Source organism: Podarcis liolepis, assembly GCF_965112155.1.
Source record: "Podarcis liolepis genome assembly, chromosome: 4".
Classification (NCBI taxonomy): domain Eukaryota; kingdom Metazoa; phylum Chordata; class Lepidosauria; order Squamata; family Lacertidae; genus Podarcis; species Podarcis liolepis.
Window position 1 is genome coordinate 65,449,088 of NC_139558.1, and position 8,712 is coordinate 65,457,799.

An 8,712-nucleotide genomic window follows, 5' to 3' on the forward strand; every position below is an offset into this window, starting at 1 on the left:
GTTAAGAGACAGGGAAAAAAGCCCAGGCTGAGTTGGGGGCAGGGAAAGAGCTGTCTGCTGTGTCCCAGTAAAATGGCAGAGAGAGAGAGAAGCTGTGCACACAACATTGCAAAGCATTTGCCTTCTTCGGGTGCAAGGCGGGGGGGGGGGTCAAAGAAGGAACAACTGGGGCGGGGAGAAGGCAGGCGAATCAAACTCTTTTGCATCGTATTTTGGGCATGGGGGTGGGTGAAATTCGCCTTGCAACCTCAGTCAGATGAGCTCGATCTCCCTCTCCTTCTCCCTCCACACACACACAATAGATAAATAATAGGGTGTTTTACATAATCCATTCCGGGTTTCATTATTTCACTTTCTCCCCAGCGTTCCTCACATCCACCCATTTCTCCAGCGCACTGCCAGGGCACAACGTGTTCTACATCCCACAGGGCTGACCTTCTTTCCGTGTCCTCACAACAACCCTGTGAGATGTGGGTGAACGGTTGTTGTGCAACCTTGTGGAGTGACTTCCACAAAGCCGCCCAATGAACTTCAGGGAGGAGGTCAAACCTGAGCCAGAGGCTCTCTCACACATTGATCCTGATGCTGCCCATTGTGCAATAGTAACACTTAAAAAAAAACACCACACACTCCCGAGGGTAACACAGCATTGTTCCAAGGAAAGGGAGTCGGCCGTCCAAGGAGGTTGCTCAAGGTCATGTCGTGCACTTGTTGCAAACTGGAGCTAAAGCTCATATCCGTTACCCGTCCGTTTAGGGTATGTTAGGTAGATGAGCTGGTGTGGTGCAATGGTTAGAATGCCAGGCTAGGACCTGGGAGACCAGGGTTCAAATCCTACTCAGCCATGAAGTTCACTGGGTGACCTTGGGTGAAGTCATGATGCTCACTGGGTGACTGTCTCTCAGCCTAACCACAGGGCTGTGGTAAGGATAAAATGGCAGCAGGAATCATGTGCCCTATTTCTGAGTTCCTTGAGGGTGGGATAAAAGAGTAATGGAATTAATGAAGGGCTTGGGAGATAGTAGATTCCACTTAAAATACTGCGCTTCTGATATTGAGTCCAGTGGAACTTAAAAAAGAATAGCAAGAAAGGCAAGCATGCTCGAGTGATAAAGAAGTGTGATAAATTGTTAGACTCACATAGGTAACAGTCAATCACCCCACCCCTACCCCCCAAAAAAGCAACTACATGCATCAACATATACCTCATGCAATAAACGTGTTTATTCAGATTTGTTATGGTCCCCAGGCTGGGAAGCGTTGCGGTGCAACAATCTTGCTAGAAAGCTGAGCAGGTGCAGATCTCTTTCAGGGCTTGAATGGGAGACAAGAGTACCCTACATGTGCCATAGATGGGAGACATGATAATTAGTTAATAAAAAGGCAGTCCCACTAAGTTCAATGAGATGCTTTAGGACTGAACTATACATGATCATGGGGACGTGTCAATATATTCCCTCCCTCTTAAGTTTTGCAAATAGTGGCTACCTGGGTAGCAGCGGATGGCTGATCCAGATTTGGACTACAGCACAGAAGGGGCTTTAACCCCTTCTTATTTGTTTTTTGTTTTAATTTCACAGAATATATATATACTGCTTGATTGTAGACAAACCTTCAACGGAAATCAACAGCCACCTCCCTGAAGCTACTTATTGGACCCATTAGAATAAATTTTTATGTGGCAAAATAATGACAATGGCATCTTGGGGTGGGGGGTTTTCATTGGGAAGATGGGGCAAGGGGTGGAGTTAAGACACATTCTGGCTCCATTATGGTCCCAATGGCTGTAATCTGAAATCCATCCATCTCTGTTAGCTACCTGGTGTGTTTAGGCCTGCAACCTTTGAAAGGCCACAGCCCACAGTTCAAGAGTTGCTTCTATCAGTTTGGATCTGAACAGAGTCAACTTTCTTGCCCCACTACGTGTGTTCATTTATTCCACAATGCTTGCTTCTGTAGCAAATGATCATATAATGTGCACATATTTATATTTAAGCTCTTAAGTGAATTGCCACATTTTACATTCCATTCCTACCAGCAGAACAGCAGTCCTGTCAAAATATGACAGGTGCCCAGTATCTGCACCTTCCAGAAACAATTGAAGATATTTTGTTCCATTGGCTGTCTCAGCTGGATGGCTGGGTCTCTGCCATGAATGTCTATTTTGTATTGCTTTTGGTTTTTAAATATATCTGCTGTTCTTTTTTCGTCTGCTCTTTTTCTTGTACAACACCTTGAGACACTTGTACAGAAGGCAGCTAACAAATTAAGAAGAATGAGAATAACAAACACCACCTTTTATAATTCTCCTTTCCCCTCTGCACCATGAGAGGATGGCAATTCATGGAACTGATTATATGGATTTTTGTTCCAGGAAACTTCCGTCATCATAAATTTGTTAGTCTTTACTATGCTACAAGATTCTTTATTAATTCAAGAGTTGAGAAGCTGAAAACAAGGACTTGTGTACCTACTTCTGTATAAGATTGGGGCTGGAGTATGTGAAATGCTTGTGCCTGATCTATTTATTGGTTGTCTGGTTTTTGGATTTGGGTTTTTTTATTTCTCATATTTTCTTTTCCCCCAGAATCCTTATTTGGAAGTGCAAAGACTAAGCAAAAATCTAGGTGGTACAATGCATTATGTTCTGCATACTATGTATGAATTTGTGTTGAACTGCATGAACGACTGTCGGAAGTTTCATGAGACAAAACTGCAAAGCTCCACCTTGAAAAACATGCACTGTGCCCAGAGACAACAAAAGGGCCGGTTTCTCAGCTTGTCAGAAAAAGGATTGCAAGGACCTAGGAAATGCCACAAAAACTTCAGCAGGCTTCATGTGTATAACCGTGCCTTTCATCCAAGGATATCAAAGTGATTTTGTAAATAAGAGCAAACGTTATTATCTCAGTTTCGTAGGTGGAGAAACAGACAATGATTAAGCACTTTGCCCAAGGCCACCTAAAGGAGAAGGAGAGAACCCAATTCTTTTGACTCCGTGCTGACTTAAGTGTAGAAGGCACAAAACATTATGCCTACCTTGATACTCATTCACAAAGGTAGTTGGGGGTTTTTCCAGGACTCATTTTAACTGGCACCTATTGTGTGGTTTGGGGATTAGATGGAGAAGAAAGAGGAATTGATCAGAGAGAGGGGAAAGACAATGGGGGAGGGTATTTTTGCTTTTCAGAAGCATGTGACGTATGAAAAATGGAACATAAACAGAATGTTGCAAAAATCCAGATGGCATGAAAATGGAAGGCTCAGATGATAAGGAAAAATGTATCCAAAGCAGCATGAAATGTGCATGGAAAAGATGTCCAGGTTATATAAAGGAAGCTATTAAAATTTGCTATTAGCCAAGCTACATGCATTTATAAAAATATATATTTCACCATTAGCACAGTATTTAAAATCTAAAGAATACAACCACTAAAATTAAACATTGTATAAATATAGACTTTATACTAAAGATGTTAAGTATATAAAAGTTATACTTCAAACTATAAAAAATATATTTTTATACTTACTTTCTCCCCTGTTTATACATGCTGATCTGTATTTATTTTTACATTTCCTGGAACATACATTTGTACACATTAAACAGATGCTTCTCATTAAAGCTATTTTATCAACTTTTGATGGCATTATAATATCACTCCACTATGTAATCCTAGGCCAACATAATGGTCAGATCCTTAACCGTGGCTATAACTAGCTAATCGGAAGGGGGAGGGCTGAAAGAGACTGCAGAAATATTTAGAAAAAAAGCAGGATTAGTCAGCCTCTGGGTTCCAAAATCTGGGGATGTGTTTGTACAAGACCTGGAATGTCAGGAAACCTATCTTGCAAAACAACTTAGAAAAATATTCAAAATGAGCAAATAATATTGCTACGTTTAGTAGCATTACTACGTCCAGAATTTCCAAGGCACCTAGGAAAATAGATCCTAAACCTAAGGAATTAACCATGAATTTTTGTTGAGGGTGATTCTTTGCTTTTGACACAGCCAGAACCAGAGAACCGCTTTGGTCACACAACTTGCAGCTCTGATCCAGCAAAACAATTATTTGCATTGATAAGCCAAAGGCGTGGCCATCCCTTTGAGTGTCATTCCTTCAGGCTTAGCATGAGACTTAGGGTGCCACTCCATTTGGCCCACTGATTGTGGCTCTCTCCTAGTGACAGAAGAAGGAGACCACTGAGGATAATGCCCTCTCTGAGAGCTAGGGGGCTGGGTTGTCTCTGTGAAGAGCAGGGCTATTGGGTATTGTATGTTGAGTGTTTGGAAACTCTCAACATACCCTATTTGGAGGAAGATCTGTGGGTATCTTTCACTGCTCCCATGTTGACAGGGGTTAATGGGATTTTTTATGTTTGCATTCCTGTACTGTAATTTATGCATTTTATATTACTAGTGTAGTTTAATTTACTTTTTACCGCTGCGGACGCTTTCTGCAGTTACTTTGCGTTTCTGGCTTACAGTTTAGAGAGTATGGCATGCTCTGGAAGTAAATTATTATTGAAATGGATTAATTGCTAATTGTTTGTAATGCTTACATTATTATTTTACTCTGTGTTGCTGTTTGTTACTGTCCTCTTTTCATGTGCTGTAAGGTGCTTTGGGCACAAGTTTTTGGTAGAAAAGTGGCATACAAATCGACGGATTACAAGTTCTGATCTATGGAATCCTTTCACCACTTGGTAGCTATTTAATTAAGTGGAATGACTTTCATTTTAAATGCTGAGTCTCACCGTATTACAGGGGTAACCGTCTCCTGAAACAATTCATTCAGTCATGCTGTCAGGTCGCCCAGGGGCTTGCACCGTGAACTGTATATCCTAGGGCTCCACTGTATCAAGAGGTCAGAGCTATGCAGCAACAGCTCCTAAAATCAGCAGGCAGGATGATGCCATTGCCATAGCTAGGCCTTCTGTAAATGCTTCTAGAAGATGGCCTTCTGACCTGGATGGCAATTCTGATACCAGTAGTAGTCCCCCCGCCTCCCCCCACAATTTATGAAATGCTCTCCCTAGCGAGACCTGCCTAACTCCAACCTTGACATTGTTTTAGTGCCAGACAACTATGTTTTTGCTTTCCTGGGTATTTGGGCATCACCAATGATATGTCATTCAACTATTAATTATGTTTGCAATAATGTTGACATGATATTTATGTGGGTTATTTTACTTTGGTTGGAAATCCTTTTTGGTCTTTTGGCCACCTCATGAGAAGAGAAGACTCCCTGGAAAAGACCCTGATGTTGGGAAAGATGGAGGGCACAAGGAGAAGTGGACGACAGAGGACGAGATGGTTGGACAGTGTTCTCGAAGCTACCAGCATGAGTTTGACTAAACTGCGGGAGGCAGTGGAAGACAGGAGTGCCTGGCGTGCTCTGGTCCATGGGGTCACGACTAAACGACTAAACAACAACAAAAAGCAATGGATACAATTAATATACCAAATAATAAACTTCCACACACACCAGACTACCGAAAAGGCTGTCTCCATTTCATTTCACTTTATGGGGGCACTGAGAGCAGGGACTCACTCTGAAGAGGCTCTTGCAGTTCAAATAAGCATCTGAGGGAGAAGGCAGTGTTTCAGGTGCCAAGCTTTTGCAGACTTTCATAGATTAAAACCAACATTTAAATTGGTCCCAGAAGCAGAATGGGAGCCGCCGCAGCTGGCACACCATGGGCACGATATGGTAAAAATTCCTAGCCTCTGTTAAATGTCTTTTGACCCTGTTTTGAACCAATTGCAGTTTCTGGACCATTTATGAAAACAGGCCAGCATTGCAATAGTTGAAGCAAGAAGTTATCACAGCATGGGTAAACTGTGCCTAAGCTATCTCCATTCAGGTATGCTGCATCAGCCAAAGATGATAAAAGACACTTTAGCAGCTGCTTGAACTTCTAATGGCAATGTTGGAGCTGATCGAGTGCAATCTCTTCCAGAACAGGGTGAATGTCCCTCCATCGTATCACAATTGAGTCTCAGCTTGTTCACCCTGATCGAATCCATTATCACACCAAAGCTTCTCTTTAGGAGGCCCACAGCCTTACAGAATCTCTCTGCTGTGAGGGGTGAGCTAGAGCTGGATGTCAGTTGTATACTGGTGACATCTCAGTCCAAACCTCCCAGTGCTTTCATGTAGATGTTAAACAGCATAGGAGAAAAGCAGATCCTTGTGAGACCCTAAAACACACCTTCCAAGAGGTCAAGCAATAATCCTCACACTGCACCTCCATGAATTCGCTCCCCTTTTAAAAAAATAGCAGAACCAATGCCAAGAACTGCCTCCAATATGCCACTCAGGAAGCCAATGCACAGAAGAAGATGATGGTCGATGTAGTAAAAGAATAAACACAGTCAATCTTGCCTTGTTTCTCTCTCAGCAAAGGTCAAGTGACCAAGCCAGTCTCCATCCCACACCTAGGCCTGAAGCCAGATTGAAATGGACAACACTGATATATCAGCACCAAATTGACTGAACTCCACCTGAATGGTACTGAAAGCTTCTAATTAAATTAGATAGATAGAACAGACACAGGTAAAGTATGAACATTCAAAAGTGCTTTCACTTCAAGAAGTCACAACGCTGAAAGAAAAAGATGATAATCAAGAAACAACACGACTGCAGAAATTAATAATCAATCAGGGATGAACTTTAACAGAGTGTTCCTCAGTCTCAGAACAATCATATAACACAAAACACTAAAGAGCAAATAAAGGATGGAAGTTCCGTTAATTCTGATTACAATAATTATGATGAATCCATAATGGTGCCAATGCTATTTAATATTTTTATTTACTGTACTTATTTATTTCTAAATCTTGACACCCCTTGTCTTTCAGAAAAGCACTCAAGGCTGCTTACCTTTAAATCAATAAGAAAACATGATCATATAGGCTAGTAAAATCAGTGCAAAACATCACAACACATGTTGCATAATCCAAGGGTTACCACTCAGGGAAATATGTTGAATACTTGAGCATCATACATGCTTTAGTGATGGATGATTTATCATGTTGCATATATTTGGGAATAAACATCCAAATCATTATTCTAGCCCACTTGTGCTTATCAAGTTAATTTTGATGGATAGGAGCTGGTTTGGTTATTTTCCCCACCCCTTTCCCTAAGTGTTTGCTCTGCTCTTACCCTATTCATTTTTAAGGGAAGTGACTAGAACTATCCACAGTATTCCAAGTGTGGTTGAACCATAGATGTGTAGAATGGCACTGTGATATTAGTAGTTTTCCCCCCAATCTGTTTTCGAATGAAACCTAACATCAAATTCATTTTTTCCACAGCTGTCACATGCTGGTTGATAACTTCACGGAGCTATCCACTATGAGCCTCCCAGGTCTTGCTCCTTCCCAGTCACTACCAGTTCAGACACTGTTAGTGTATATATGAAATTAATATTCCCCCACAATGTAAATCATTTTACACTTCTTTTACCGTCCATTCACCCATGTTTGAAAGATCCTTAAGGAACTCCTCATAATATCTTCTTTTTTTTAAACCACCTTCAACAATTTCCTGCTATCAGCACACCTGGCTATCCCACTTCTCACCTCTGTCTCAATTTTTATAAACAAGTTAAAAAACACAAGTCCCAATGCCAATGTTTAAGCAGCTCCACTGGGAGAACTGTCCATTTATTCCTACTGTCTGCTTCCTGTTCCTTAACCAGTTAGGCATCTAAGTATCCTATGTCTCTTTTCCTATGACTGCTAAGCTTACTCAGAAGCCACATCATCAAAGCTTTTTGAAAGTATATAATATACACCAGACCACCTCTATCCATTTGCTTATTGACACTCTCAAAGAAATCTTCTCCAGTCAGGACTTACCTTTTCATAAGCAATGCCGTAGCTCACATTGACTTCAATGGCACTTGTTCCCAGGTATTAAGTGTTCCTAGGATTGTCTCCTAAAATGTAAAATGCTAAGTCAAGATAATGAAGTCAAATGGGAAAAGGCAACTGGATAATGTATGAATGTTTGTTTGTGTAGGTAGTTGAGGGACACTAAACACTCCACCTCTAGCCAGCAGTGCCAACAGACTTGAGCAAATCAATGTCTCTCAGCCTTCATTTCTCATTTTATTAGAGAGGAATTATCATAATATATACACGCTGCATTACATGGGCTGTTGCAAGGATAAACTAAATAAATATTGTGAAGTGCTTTGTACATTAAAAGTGCAATATACGTAAATCAAATTAGGGAGAAAGCTGTTTATTCCTCCTTGTTTCATAAGCCAGTCACATTGCTGTTGATTACTTTCTAGGTTCTAACATGCTCTTACATTGCTTAACCTTTCAGATAAGCATACCCTGCACTCTGAAAACTAATGGTATATTTACCGGTATATTTACGTACTTACAAGTCTGCAACTTTGAGCTGAACCTGAGCTGAATTTCAGCAGAACCGAAGGAACCGCAAGTGATGCAGGGGAAAACTTTGGTAATCTTTCATAATATGGTGCCCTGTGTGAAGCCAAAATTTGTTTTCCCCCAAATGGATATTCTCAACTATGGATCTTCTCAATTATGCTCCCCTCGGCTCAGTGTCCTGTGCAGAGGAACTGCCTGCAGAGCCCTAAATAGAAGGTGTGAGGTCAGTGATTGGAGGCATCTTGCTTCCCTTTGTGGGAAGGTTCACAATCTAGGAGTTATCCCAGGCCTCCAGTGCT